General features: G+C 37.5%; 16 non-coding genes across 16 annotated transcripts; all 16 read left to right on the forward strand.

Moving 5' to 3' along the window:
• Positions 1-345: 345 nt before the first annotated feature.
• Positions 346-486, forward strand: LOC143499561 (U4 spliceosomal RNA). The gene has a single exon (XR_013126174.1). It is a non-coding gene; the product is annotated as a U4 spliceosomal RNA (small nuclear RNA).
• A 656-nt stretch (positions 487-1,142) lies between these two features.
• LOC143499599 (U4 spliceosomal RNA) lies at positions 1,143-1,283 on the forward strand. The gene has a single exon (XR_013126211.1). It is a non-coding gene; the product is annotated as a U4 spliceosomal RNA (small nuclear RNA).
• A 656-nt stretch (positions 1,284-1,939) lies between these two features.
• Positions 1,940-2,080, forward strand: LOC143499587 (U4 spliceosomal RNA). Its single transcript, XR_013126199.1, has one exon. It is a non-coding gene; the product is annotated as a U4 spliceosomal RNA (small nuclear RNA).
• Positions 2,081-2,728: 648 nt separating this feature from the next.
• Positions 2,729-2,869, forward strand: LOC143499476 (U4 spliceosomal RNA). The gene has a single exon (XR_013126090.1). It is a non-coding gene; the product is annotated as a U4 spliceosomal RNA (small nuclear RNA).
• A 650-nt stretch (positions 2,870-3,519) lies between these two features.
• LOC143499642 (U4 spliceosomal RNA) lies at positions 3,520-3,660 on the forward strand. Its single transcript, XR_013126253.1, has one exon. It is a non-coding gene; the product is annotated as a U4 spliceosomal RNA (small nuclear RNA).
• A 650-nt stretch (positions 3,661-4,310) lies between these two features.
• LOC143499477 (U4 spliceosomal RNA) lies at positions 4,311-4,451 on the forward strand. Its single transcript, XR_013126091.1, has one exon. It is a non-coding gene; the product is annotated as a U4 spliceosomal RNA (small nuclear RNA).
• A 656-nt stretch (positions 4,452-5,107) lies between these two features.
• Positions 5,108-5,248, forward strand: LOC143499600 (U4 spliceosomal RNA). The gene has a single exon (XR_013126212.1). It is a non-coding gene; the product is annotated as a U4 spliceosomal RNA (small nuclear RNA).
• Positions 5,249-5,896: 648 nt separating this feature from the next.
• LOC143499478 (U4 spliceosomal RNA) lies at positions 5,897-6,037 on the forward strand. Its single transcript, XR_013126092.1, has one exon. It is a non-coding gene; the product is annotated as a U4 spliceosomal RNA (small nuclear RNA).
• Positions 6,038-6,687: 650 nt separating this feature from the next.
• Positions 6,688-6,828, forward strand: LOC143499479 (U4 spliceosomal RNA). The gene has a single exon (XR_013126093.1). It is a non-coding gene; the product is annotated as a U4 spliceosomal RNA (small nuclear RNA).
• Positions 6,829-7,478: 650 nt separating this feature from the next.
• On the forward strand, positions 7,479-7,619 carry LOC143499480 (U4 spliceosomal RNA). The gene has a single exon (XR_013126094.1). It is a non-coding gene; the product is annotated as a U4 spliceosomal RNA (small nuclear RNA).
• Positions 7,620-8,275: 656 nt separating this feature from the next.
• LOC143499625 (U4 spliceosomal RNA) lies at positions 8,276-8,416 on the forward strand. The gene has a single exon (XR_013126237.1). It is a non-coding gene; the product is annotated as a U4 spliceosomal RNA (small nuclear RNA).
• A 650-nt stretch (positions 8,417-9,066) lies between these two features.
• LOC143499482 (U4 spliceosomal RNA) lies at positions 9,067-9,207 on the forward strand. The gene has a single exon (XR_013126096.1). It is a non-coding gene; the product is annotated as a U4 spliceosomal RNA (small nuclear RNA).
• A 656-nt stretch (positions 9,208-9,863) lies between these two features.
• LOC143499483 (U4 spliceosomal RNA) lies at positions 9,864-10,004 on the forward strand. The gene has a single exon (XR_013126097.1). It is a non-coding gene; the product is annotated as a U4 spliceosomal RNA (small nuclear RNA).
• A 650-nt stretch (positions 10,005-10,654) lies between these two features.
• On the forward strand, positions 10,655-10,795 carry LOC143499562 (U4 spliceosomal RNA). Its single transcript, XR_013126175.1, has one exon. It is a non-coding gene; the product is annotated as a U4 spliceosomal RNA (small nuclear RNA).
• Positions 10,796-11,445: 650 nt separating this feature from the next.
• On the forward strand, positions 11,446-11,586 carry LOC143499484 (U4 spliceosomal RNA). The gene has a single exon (XR_013126098.1). It is a non-coding gene; the product is annotated as a U4 spliceosomal RNA (small nuclear RNA).
• Positions 11,587-12,236: 650 nt separating this feature from the next.
• LOC143499485 (U4 spliceosomal RNA) lies at positions 12,237-12,377 on the forward strand. The gene has a single exon (XR_013126099.1). It is a non-coding gene; the product is annotated as a U4 spliceosomal RNA (small nuclear RNA).
• Positions 12,378-12,731: the final 354 nt, after the last annotated feature.

The raw sequence follows: 12,731 nt of genomic DNA on the forward strand, positions 1-12,731 counted from the left end.
TATTATTTTTACTGCCAAAGGTCTGTCCTAACTTCTATGTGTATCCTTGCTGTTACATATTTGACTCCCCCTCTCATTTTTGCCCCTTGCTTGACTCCGCCTTTACAGTGAAAAAATTCCCATGATGCCTTTTGATTTTCATTCGCCATGCAATATTGTTTCTGTTAATGCATTAACATGATTAGAAATGCAGTATCTCAAAAAACAAATACTGATGCATTCAGAATTGCTTTTAGTTATTGGAACATCAATTGTGCATTAGGCCTATTTGTGATGTCACAACAGATACCATTCATGAGTTCCTCTGTAAACAATGTGTGTACTTTTGCATCGTTTTTATTTGTTATTCTTTCGCAGAGGCAATATCGTAGCCTATGAGGTTTGTCCGAGGCGTGATCATTGCTGGTTGAAAACTTTACCCAATACCCCGCCTGGATGACTTGAAATATAGTCAGCTGTGGCAATTTTTGCTAGTCTCTTTGGAGACTTGTCAAGCGGTGAAAGTAAGGATTCTTTATTGGATTTTGTTGCGCTTTGATATTTATGTCACTTATTTTTGCTGTCTTCTTTGTGGATGGAGTTGTCTGTGCATTTCATGTTTTAGATAGGCCTAAGATTTTGTGTGTGTTCTCATAATTAATTTTCCAATGTTTCTGTCGCCGTTTGATGCACAATGTGGGATTATATAATCCAGTTCACCTTTTTCTAGGTGGTTGGTATGTTCTTGATGAGCTCTTACTGCAATGATGGTGTCTTAATGGCAGTTTACTTGGCAAAACTCTGCTGTCTTCTTTAGCTATTATTTTTACTGCCAAAGGTCTGTCCTAACTTCTATGTGTATCCTTGCTGTTACATATTTGACTCCCCCTCTCATTTTTGCCCCTTGCTTGACTCCGCCTTTACAGTGAAAAAATTCCCATGATGCCTTTTGATTTTCATTCGCCATGCAATATTGTTTCTGTTAATGCATTAACATGATTAGAAATGCAGTATCTCAGAAAACAAATACTGATGCATTCAGAATTGCTTTTAGTTATTGGAACATCATTTGTGCATTAGGCCTATTTGTGATGTCACAACAGATACCATTCATGAGTTCCTCTGTAAACAATGTGTGTACTTTTGCATCGTTTTTATTTGTTGTTCTTTCGCAGAGGCAATATCGTAGCCTATGAGGTTTATCCGAGGCGTGATCATTGCTGGTTGAAAACTTTACCCAATACCCCGCCTGGATGACTTGAAATATAGTCAGCTGTGGCAATTTTTGCTAGTCTCTTTGGAGACTTGTCAAGCGGTGAAAGTAAGGATTCTTTATTGGATTTTGTTGCGCTTTGATATTTATGTCACTTATTTTTGCTGTCTTCTTTGTGGATGGAGTTGTCTGTGCATTTCATGTTTTAGATAGGCCTAAGATTTTGTGTGTGTACTCATAATTAATTTTCCAATGTTTCTGTCGCCGTTTGATGCACAATGTGGGATTATATAATCCAGTTCACCTTTTTCTAGGTGGTTGGTATGTTCTTGATGAGCTCTTACTGCAATGATGGTGTCTTAATGGCAGTTTACTTGGCAAAACTCTGCTGTCTTCTTTAGCTATTATTTTTACTGCCAAAGGTCTGTCCTAACTTCTATGTGTATCCTTGCTGTTACATATTTGACTCCCCCTCTCATTTCTGCCCCTTGCTTGACTCCGCCTTTACAGTGAAAAAATTCCCATGATGCCTTTTGATTTTCATTCGCCATGCAATATTGTTTCTGTTAATGCATTAACATGATTAGAAATGCAGTATCTCAGAAAACAAATACTGATGCATTCAGAATTGCTTTTAGTTATTGGAACATCATTTGTGCATTAGGCCTATTTGTGATGTCACAACAGATACCATTCATGAGTTCCTCTGTAAACAATGTGTGTACTTTTGCATCGTTTTTATTTGTTGTTTTTTCGCAGAGGCAATATCGTAGCCTATGAGGTTTATCCGAGGCGTGATCATTGCTGGTTGAAAACTTTACCCAATACCCCGCCTGGATGACTTGAAATATAGTCAGCTGTGGCAATTTTTGCTAGTCTCTTTGGAGACTTGTCAAGCGGTGAAAGTAAGGATTCTTTATTGGATTTTGTTGCGCTTTGATATTTATGTCACTTATTTTTGCTGTCTTCTTTGTGGATGGAGTTGTCTGTGCATTTCATGTTTTAGATAGGCCTAAGATTTTGTGTGTTCTCATAATTAATTTTCCAATGTTTCTGTCGCCGTTTGATGCACAATGTGGGATTATATAATCCAGTTCACCTTTTTCTAGGTGGTTGGTATGTTCTTGATGAGCTCTTACTGCAATGATGGTGTCTTAATGGCAGTTTACTTGGCAAAACTCTGCTGTCTTCTTTAGCTATTATTTTTACTGCCAAAGGTCTGTCCTAACTTCTATGTGTATCCTTGCTGTTACATATTTGACTCCCCCTCTCATTTTTGCCCCTTGCTTGACTCCGCCTTTACAGTGAAAAAATTCCCATGATGCCTTTTGATTTTCATTCGCCATGCAATATTGTTTCTGTTAATGCATTAACATGATTAGAAATGCAGTATCTCAGAAAACAAATACTGATGCATTCAGAATTGCTTTTAGTTATTGGAACATCATTTGTGCATTATTTGTGATGTCACAACAGATACCATTCATGAGTTCCTCTGTAAACAATGTGTGTACTTTTGCATCGTTTTTATTTGTTATTCTTTCGCAGAGGCAATATCGTAGCCTATGAGGTTTATCCGAGGCGTGATCATTGCTGGTTGAAAACTTTACCCAATACCCCGCCTGGATGACTTGAAATATAGTCAGCTGTGGCAATTTTTGCTAGTCTCTTTGGAGACTTGTCAAGCGGTGAAAGTAAGGATTCTTTATTGGATTTTGTTGCGCTTTGATATTTATGTCACTTATTTTTGCTGTCTTCTTTGTGGATGGAGTTGTCTGTGCATTTCATGTTTTAGATAGGCCTAAGATTTTGTGTGTGTTCTCATAATTAATTTTCCAATGTTTCTGTCGCCGTTTGATGCACAATGTGGGATTATATAATCCAGTTCACCTTTTTCTAGGTGGTTGGTATGTTCTTGATGAGCTCTTACTGCAATGATGGTGTCTTAATGGCAGTTTACTTGGCAAAACTCTGCTGTCTTCTTTAGCTATTATTTTTACTGCCAAAGGTCTGTCCTAACTTCTATGTGTATCCTTGCTGTTACATATTTGACTCCCCCTCTCATTTTTGCCCCTTGCTTGACTCCGCCTTTACAGTGAAAAAATTCCCATGATGCCTTTTGATTTTCATTCGCCATGCAATATTGTTTCTGTTAATGCATTAACATGATTAGAAATGCAGTATCTCAGAAAACAAATACTGATGCATTCAGAATTGCTTTTAGTTATTGGAACATCATTTGTGCATTATTTGTGATGTCACAACAGATACCATTCATGAGTTCCTCTGTAAACAATGTGTGTACTTTTGCATCGTTTTTATTTGTTATTCTTTCGCAGAGGCAATATCGTAGCCTATGAGGTTTATCCGAGGCGTGATCATTGCTGGTTGAAAACTTTACCCAATACCCCGCCTGGATGACTTGAAATATAGTCAGCTGTTGCAATTTTTGCTAGTCTCTTTGGAGACTTGTCAAGCGGTGAAAGTAAGGATTCTTTATTGGATTTTGTTGCGCTTTGATATTTATGTCACTTATTTTTGCTGTCTTCTTTGTGGATGGAGTTGTCTGTGCATTTCATGTTTTAGATAGGCCTAAGATTTTGTGTGTGTACTCATAATTAATTTTCCAATGTTTCTGTCGCCGTTTGATGCACAATGTGGGATTATATAATCCAGTTCACCTTTTTCTAGGTGGTTGGTATGTTCTTGATGAGCTCTTACTGCAATGATGGTGTCTTAATGGCAGTTTACTTGGCAAAACTCTGCTGTCTTCTTTAGCTATTATTTTTACTGCCAAAGGTCTGTCCTAACTTCTATGTGTATCCTTGCTGTTACATATTTGACTCCCCCTCTCATTTTTGCCCCTTGCTTGACTCCGCCTTTACAGTGAAAAAATTCCCATGATGCCTTTTGATTTTCATTCGCCATGCAATATTGTTTCTGTTAATGCATTAACATGATTAGAAATGCAGTATCTCAGAAAACAAATACTGATGCATTCAGAATTGCTTTTAGTTATTGGAACATCATTTGTGCATTATTTGTGATGTCACAACAGATACCATTCATGAGTTCCTCTGTAAACAATGTGTGTACTTTTGCATCGTTTTTATTTGTTATTCTTTCGCAGAGGCAATATCGTAGCCTATGAGGTTTATCCGAGGCGTGATCATTGCTGGTTGAAAACTTTACCCAATACCCCGCCTGGATGACTTGAAATATAGTCAGCTGTGGCAATTTTTGCTAGTCTCTTTGGAGACTTGTCAAGCGGTGAAAGTAAGGATTCTTTATTGGATTTTGTTGCGCTTTGATATTTATGTCACTTATTTTTGCTGTCTTCTTTGTGGATGGAGTTGTCTGTGCATTTCATGTTTTAGATAGGCCTAAGATTTTGTGTGTGTTCTCATAATTAATTTTCCAATGTTTCTGTCGCCGTTTGATGCACAATCTGGGATTATATAATCCAGTTCACCTTTTTCTAGGTGGTTGGTATGTTCTTGATGAGCTCTTACTGCAATGATGGTGTCTTAATGGCAGTTTACTTGGCAAAACTCTGCTGTCTTCTTTAGCTATTATTTTTACTGCCAAAGGTCTGTCCTAACTTCTATGTGTATCCTTGCTGTTACATATTTGACTCCCCCTCTCATTTCTGCCCCTTGCTTGACTCCGCCTTTACAGTGAAAAAATTCCCATGATGCCTTTTGATTTTCATTCGCCATGCAATATTGTTTCTGTTAATGCATTAACATGATTAGAAATGCAGTATCTCAGAAAACAAATACTGATGCATTCAGAATTGCTTTTAGTTATTGGAACATCATTTGTGCATTAGGCCTATTTGTGATGTCACAACAGATACCATTCATGAGTTCCTCTGTAAACAATGTGTGTACTTTTGCATCGTTTTTATTTGTTGTTCTTTCGCAGAGGCAATATCGTAGCCTATGAGGTTTATCCGAGGCGTGATCATTGCTGGTTGAAAACTTTACCCAATACCCCGCCTGGATGACTTGAAATATAGTCAGCTGTGGCAATTTTTGCTAGTCTCTTTGGAGACTTGTCAAGCGGTGAAAGTAAGGATTCTTTATTGGATTTTGTTGCGCTTTGATATTTATGTCACTTATTTTTGCTGTCTTCTTTGTGGATGGAGTTGTCTGTGCATTTCATGTTTTAGATAGGCCTAAGATTTTGTGTGTTCTCATAATTAATTTTCCAATGTTTCTGTCGCCGTTTGATGCACAATGTGGGATTATATAATCCAGTTCACCTTTTTCTAGGTGGTTGGTATGTTCTTGATGAGCTCTTACTGCAATGATGGTGTCTTAATGGCAGTTTACTTGGCAAAACTCTGCTGTCTTCTTTAGCTATTATTTTTACTGCCAAAGGTCTGTCCTAACTTCTATGTGTATCCTTGCTGTTACATATTTGACTCCCCCTCTCATTTTTGCCCCTTGCTTGACTCCGCCTTTACAGTGAAAAAATTCCCATGATGCCTTTTGATTTTCATTCGCCATGCAATATTGTTTCTGTTAATGCATTAACATGATTAGAAATGCAGTATCTCAGAAAACAAATACTGATGCATTCAGAATTGCTTTTAGTTATTGGAACATCATTTGTGCATTATTTGTGATGTCACAACAGATACCATTCATGAGTTCCTCTGTAAACAATGTGTGTACTTTTGCATCGTTTTTATTTGTTATTCTTTCGCAGAGGCAATATCGTAGCCTATGAGGTTTATCCGAGGCGTGATCATTGCTGGTTGAAAACTTTACCCAATACCCCGCCTGGATGACTTGAAATATAGTCAGCTGTGGCAATTTTTGCTAGTCTCTTTGGAGACTTGTCAAGCGGTGAAAGTAAGGATTCTTTATTGGATTTTGTTGCGCTTTGATATTTATGTCACTTATTTTTGCTGTCTTCTTTGTGGATGGAGTTGTCTGTGCATTTCATGTTTTAGATAGGCCTAAGATTTTGTGTGTGTTCTCATAATTAATTTTCCAATGTTTCTGTCGCCGTTTGATGCACAATGTGGGATTATATAATCCAGTTCACCTTTTTCTAGGTGGTTGGTATGTTCTTGATGAGCTCTTACTGCAATGATGGTGTCTTAATGGCAGTTTACTTGGCAAAACTCTGCTGTCTTCTTTAGCTATTATTTTTACTGCCAAAGGTCTGTCCTAACTTCTATGTGTATCCTTGCTGTTACATATTTGACTCCCCCTCTCATTTTTGCCCCTTGCTTGACTCCGCCTTTACAGTGAAAAAATTCCCATGATGCCTTTTGATTTTCATTCGCCATGCAATATTGTTTCTGTTAATGCATTAACATGATTAGAAATGTAGTATCTCAGAAAACAAATACTGATGCATTCAGAATTGCTTTTAGTTATTGGAACATCATTTGTGCATTATTTGTGATGTCACAACAGATACCATTCATGAGTTCCTCTGTAAACAATGTGTGTACTTTTGCATCGTTTTTATTTGTTATTCTTTCGCAGAGGCAATATCGTAGCCTATGAGGTTTATCCGAGGCGTGATCATTGCTGGTTGAAAACTTTACCCAATACCCCGCCTGGATGACTTGAAATATAGTCAGCTGTGGCAATTTTTGCTAGTCTCTTTGGAGACTTGTCAAGCGGTGAAAGTAAGGATTCTTTATTGGATTTTGTTGCGCTTTGATATTTATGTCACTTATTTTTGCTGTCTTCTTTGTGGATGGAGTTGTCTGTGCATTTCATGTTTTAGATAGGCCTAAGATTTTGTGTGTGTACTCATAATTAATTTTCCAATGTTTCTGTCGCCGTTTGATGCACAATGTGGGATTATATAATCCAGTTCACCTTTTTCTAGGTGGTTGGTATGTTCTTGATGAGCTCTTACTGCAATGATGGTGTCTTAATGGCAGTTTACTTGGCAAAACTCTGCTGTCTTCTTTAGCTATTATTTTTACTGCCAAAGGTCTGTCCTAACTTCTATGTGTATCCTTGCTGTTACATATTTGACTCCCCCTCTCATTTTTGCCCCTTGCTTGACTCCGCCTTTACAGTGAAAAAATTCCCATGATGCCTTTTGATTTTCATTCGCCATGCAATATTGTTTCTGTTAATGCATTAACATGATTAGAAATGCAGTATCTCAGAAAACAAATACTGATGCATTCAGAATTGCTTTTAGTTATTGGAACATCATTTGTGCAATATTTGTGATGTCACAACAGATACCATTCATGAGTTCCTCTGTAAACAATGTGTGTACTTTTGCATCGTTTTTATTTGTTATTCTTTCGCAGAGGCAATATCGTAGCCTATGAGGTTTATCCGAGGCGTGATCATTGCTGGTTGAAAACTTTACCCAATACCCCGCCTGGATGACTTGAAATATAGTCAGCTGTGGCAATTTTTGCTAGTCTCTTTGGAGACTTGTCAAGCGGTGAAAGTAAGGATTCTTTATTGGATTTTGTTGCGCTTTGATATTTATGTCACTTATTTTTGCTGTCTTCTTTGTGGATGGAGTTGTCTGTGCATTTCATGTTTTAGATAGGCCTAAGATTTTGTGTGTGTTCTCATAATTAATTTTCCAATGTTTCTGTCGCCGTTTGATGCACAATCTGGGATTATATAATCCAGTTCACCTTTTTCTAGGTGGTTGGTATGTTCTTGATGAACTCTTACTGCAATGATGGTGTCTTAATGGCAGTTTACTTGGCAAAACTCTGCTGTCTTCTTTAGCTATTATTTTTCCTGCCAAAGGTCTGTCCTAACTTCTATGTGTATCATTGCTGTTACATATTTGACTCCCCCTCTCATTTTTGCCCCTTGCTTGACTCCGCCTTTACAGTGAAAAAAATCCCATGATGCCTTTTGATTTTCATTCGCCATGCAATATTGTTTCTGTTAATGCATTAACATGATTAGAAATGCAGTATCTCAAAAAACAAATACTGATGCATTCAGAATTGCTTTTAGTTATTGGAACATCATTTGTGCATTAGGCCTATTTGTGATGTCACAACAGATACCATTCATGAGTTCCTCTGTAAACAATGTGTGTACTTTTGCATCGTTTTTATTTGTTATTCTTTCGCAGAGGCAATATCGTAGCCTATGAGGTTTATCCGAGGTGTGATCATTGCTGGTTGAAAACTTTACCCAATACCCCGCCTGGATGACTTGAAATATAGTCAGCTGTGGCAATTTTTGCTAGTCTCTTTGGAGACTTGTCAAGCGGTGAAAGTAAGGATTCTTTATTGGATTTTGTTGCGCTTTGATATTCACGTCCCTTATTTTTGCTGTCTTCTTTGTGGATGGAGTTGTCTGTGCATTTCATGTTTTAGATAGGCCTAAGATTTTGTGTGTGTTCTCATAATTAATTTTCCAATGTTTCTGTCGCCGTTTGATGCACAATGTGGGATTATATAATCCAGTTCACCTTTTTCTAGGTGGTTGGTATGTTCTTGATGAGCTCTTACTGCAATGATGGTGTCTTAATGGCAGTTTACTTGGCAAAACTCTGCTGTCTTCTTTAGCTATTATTTTTACTGCCAAAGGTCTGTCCTAACTTCTATGTGTATCCTTGCTGTTACATATTTGACTCCCCCTCTCATTTTTGCCCCTTGCTTGACTCCGCCTTTACAGTGAAAAAATTCCCATGATGCCTTTTGATTTTCATTCGCCATGCAATATTGTTTCTGTTAATGCATTAACATGATTAGAAATGCAGTATCTCAGAAAACAAATACTGATGCATTCAGAATTGCTTTTAGTTATTGGAACATCATTTGTGCATTATTTGTGATGTCACAACAGATACCATTCATGAGTTCCTCTGTAAACAATGTGTGTACTTTTGCATCGTTTTTATTTGTTATTCTTTCGCAGAGGCAATATCGTAGCCTATGAGGTTTATCCGAGGCGTGATCATTGCTGGTTGAAAACTTTACCCAATACCCCGCCTGGATGACTTGAAATATAGTCAGCTGTGGCAATTTTTGCTAGTCTCTTTGGAGACTTGTCAAGCGGTGAAAGTAAGGATTCTTTATTGGATTTTGTTGCGCTTTGATATTTATGTCACTTATTTTTGCTGTCTTCTTTGTGGATGGAGTTGTCTGTGCATTTCATGTTTTAGATAGGCCTAAGATTTTGTGTGTGTTCTCATAATTAATTTTCCAATGTTTCTGTCGCCGTTTGATGCACAATCTGGGATTATATAATCCAGTTCACCTTTTTCTAGGTGGTTGGTATGTTCTTGATGAGCTCTTACTGCAATGATGGTGTCTTAATGGCAGTTTACTTGGCAAAACTCTGCTGTCTTCTTTAGCTATTATTTTTCCTGCCAAAGGTCTGTCCTAACTTCTATGTGTATCCTTGCTGTTACATATTTGACTCCCCCTCTCATTTTTGCCCCTTGCTTGACTTCGCCTTTACAGTGAAAAAAATCCCATGATGCCTTTTGATTTTTATTCGCCATACAATATTGTTTCTGTTAATGCATTAACATAATTAGAAATGCAGTATCTCAAAAAACAAATACTGATGCATTCAGAATTGCTTTTAGTTATTGGAACATCATTTGTGCATTAGGCCTATTTGTGATGTCACAACAGATACCATTCATGAGTTCCTCTGTAAACAATGTGTGTACTTTTGCATCGTTTTTATTTGTTATTCTTTCGCAGAGGCAATATCGTAGCCTATGAGGTTTATCCGAGGCGTGATCATTGCTGGTTGAAAACTTTACCCAATACCCCGCCTGGATGACTTGAAATATAGTCAGCTGTGGCAATTTTTGCTAGTCTCTTTGGAGACTTGTCAAGCGGTGAAAGTAAGGATTCTTTATTGGATTTTGTTGCGCTTTGATATTTATGTCACTTATTTTTGCTGTCTTCTTTGTGGATGGAGTTGTCTGTGCATTTCATGTTTTAGATAGGCCTAAGATTTTGTGTGTGTTCTCATAATTAATTTTCCAATGTTTCTGTCGCCGTTTGATGCACAATCTGGGATTATATAATCCAGTTCACCTTTTTCTAGGTGGTTGGTATGTTCTTGATGAGCTCTTACTGCAATGATGGTGTCTTAATGGCAGTTTACTTGGCAAAACTCTGCTGTCTTCTTTAGCTATTATTTTTCCTGCCAAAGGTCTGTCCTAACTTCTATGTGTATCCTTGCTGTTACATATTTGACTCCCCCTCTCATTTTTGCCCCTTGCTTGACTCCGCCTTTACAGTGAAAAAAATCCCATGATGCCTTTTGATTTTCATTCGCCATGCAATATTGTTTCTGTTAATGCATTAACATGATTAGAAATGCAGTATCTCAAAAAACAAATACTGATGCATTCAGAATTGCTTTTAGTTATTGGAACATCATTTGTGCATTATTTGTGATGTCACAACAGATACCATTCATGAGTTCCTCTGTAAACAATGTGTGTACTTTTGCATCGTTTTTATTTGTTATTCTTTCGCAGAGGCAATATCGTAGCCTATGAGGTTTGTCCGAGGCGTGATCATTGCTGGTTGAAAACTTTACCCAATACCCCGCCTGGATGACTTGAAATATAGTCAGCTGTGGCAATTTTTGCTAGTCTCTTTGGAGACTTGTCAAGCGGTGAAAGTAATGATTCTTTATTGGATTTTGTTGCGCTTTGATATTTATGTCACTTATTTTTGCTGTCTTCTTTGTGGATGGAGTTGTCTGTGCATTTCATGTTTTAGATAGGCCTAAGATTTTGTGTGTGTTCTCATAATTAATTTTCCAATGTTTCTGTCGCCGTTTGATGCACAATGTGGGATTATATAATCCAGTTCACCTTTTTCTAGGTGGTTGGTATGTTCTTGATGAGCTCTTACTGCAATGATGGTGTCTTAATGGCAGTTTACTTGGCAAAACTCTGCTGTCTTCTTTAGCTATTATTTTTACTGCCAAAGGTCTGTCCTAACTTCTATGTGTATCCTTGCTGTTACATATTTGACTACCCCTCTCATTTTTGCCCCTTGCTTGACTCCGCCTTTACAGTGAAAAAATTCCCATGATGCCTTTTGATTTTCATTCGCCATGCAATATTGTTTCTGTTAATGCATTAACATGATTAGAAATGCAGTATCTCAGAAAACAAATACTGATGCATTCAGAATTGCTTTTAGTTATTGGAACATCATTTGTGCATTATTTGTGATGTCACAACAGATACCATTCATGAGTTCCTCTGTAAACAATGTGTGTACTTTTGCATCGTTTTTATTTGTTATTCTTTCGCAGAGGCAATATCGTAGCCTATGAGGTTTATCCGAGGCGTGATCATTGCTGGTTGAAAACTTTACCCAATACCCCGCCTGGATGACTTGAAATATAGTCAGCTGTGGCAATTTTTGCTAGTCTCTTTGGAGACTTGTCAAGCGGTGAAAGTAAGGATTCTTTATTGGATTTTGTTGCGCTTTGATATTTATGTCACTTATTTTTGCTGTCTTCTTTGTGGATGGAGTTGTCTGTGCATTTCATGTTTTAGATAGGCCTAAGATTTTGTGTGTGTTCTCATAATTAATTTTCCAATGTTTCTGTCGCCGTTTGATGCACAATGTGGGATTATATAATCCAGTTCACCTTTTTCTAGGTGGTTGGTATGTTCTTGATGAGCTCTTACTGCAATGATGGTGTCTTAATGGCAGTTTACTTGGCAAAACTCTGCTGTCTTCTTTAGCTATTATTTTTACTGCCAAAGGTCTGTCCTAACTTCTATGTGTATCCTTGCTGTTACATATTTGACTCCCCCTCTCATTTTTGCCCCTTGCTTGACTCCGCCTTTACAGTGAAAAAATTCCCATGATGCCTTTTGATTTTCATTCGCCATGCAATATTGTTTCTGTTAATGCATTAACATGATTAGAAATGCAGTATCTCAGAAAACAAATACTGATGCATTCAGAATTGCTTTTAGTTATTGGAACATCATTTGTGCATTATTTGTGATGTCACAACAGATACCATTCATGAGTTCCTCTGTAAACAATGTGTGTACTTTTGCATCGTTTTTATTTGTTATTCTTTCGCAGAGGCAATATCGTAGCCTATGAGGTTTATCCGAGGCGTGATCATTGCTGGTTGAAAACTTTACCCAATACCCCGCCTGGATGACTTGAAATATAGTCAGCTGTGGCAATTTTTGCTAGTCTCTTTGGAGACTTGTCAAGCGGTGAAAGTAAGGATTCTTTATTGGATTTTGTTGCGCTTTGATATTTATGTCACTTATTTTTGCTGTCTTCTTTGTGGATGGAGTTGTCTGTGCATTTCATGTTTTAGATAGGCCTAAGATTTTGTGTGTGTTCTCATAATTAATTTTCCAATGTTTCTGTCGCCGTTTGATGCACAATGTGGGATTATATAATCCAGTTCACCTTTTTCTAGGTGGTTGGTATGTTCTTGATGAGCTCTTACTGCAATGATGGTGTCTTAATGGCAGTTTACTTGGCAAAACTCTGCTGTCTTCTTTAGCTATTATTTTTACTGCCAAAGGTCTGTCCTAACTTCTATGTGTA

Source organism: Brachyhypopomus gauderio, unplaced genomic scaffold (genome assembly GCF_052324685.1).
Source record: "Brachyhypopomus gauderio isolate BG-103 unplaced genomic scaffold, BGAUD_0.2 sc135, whole genome shotgun sequence".
Lineage (NCBI taxonomy): Eukaryota > Metazoa > Chordata > Actinopteri > Gymnotiformes > Hypopomidae > Brachyhypopomus > Brachyhypopomus gauderio.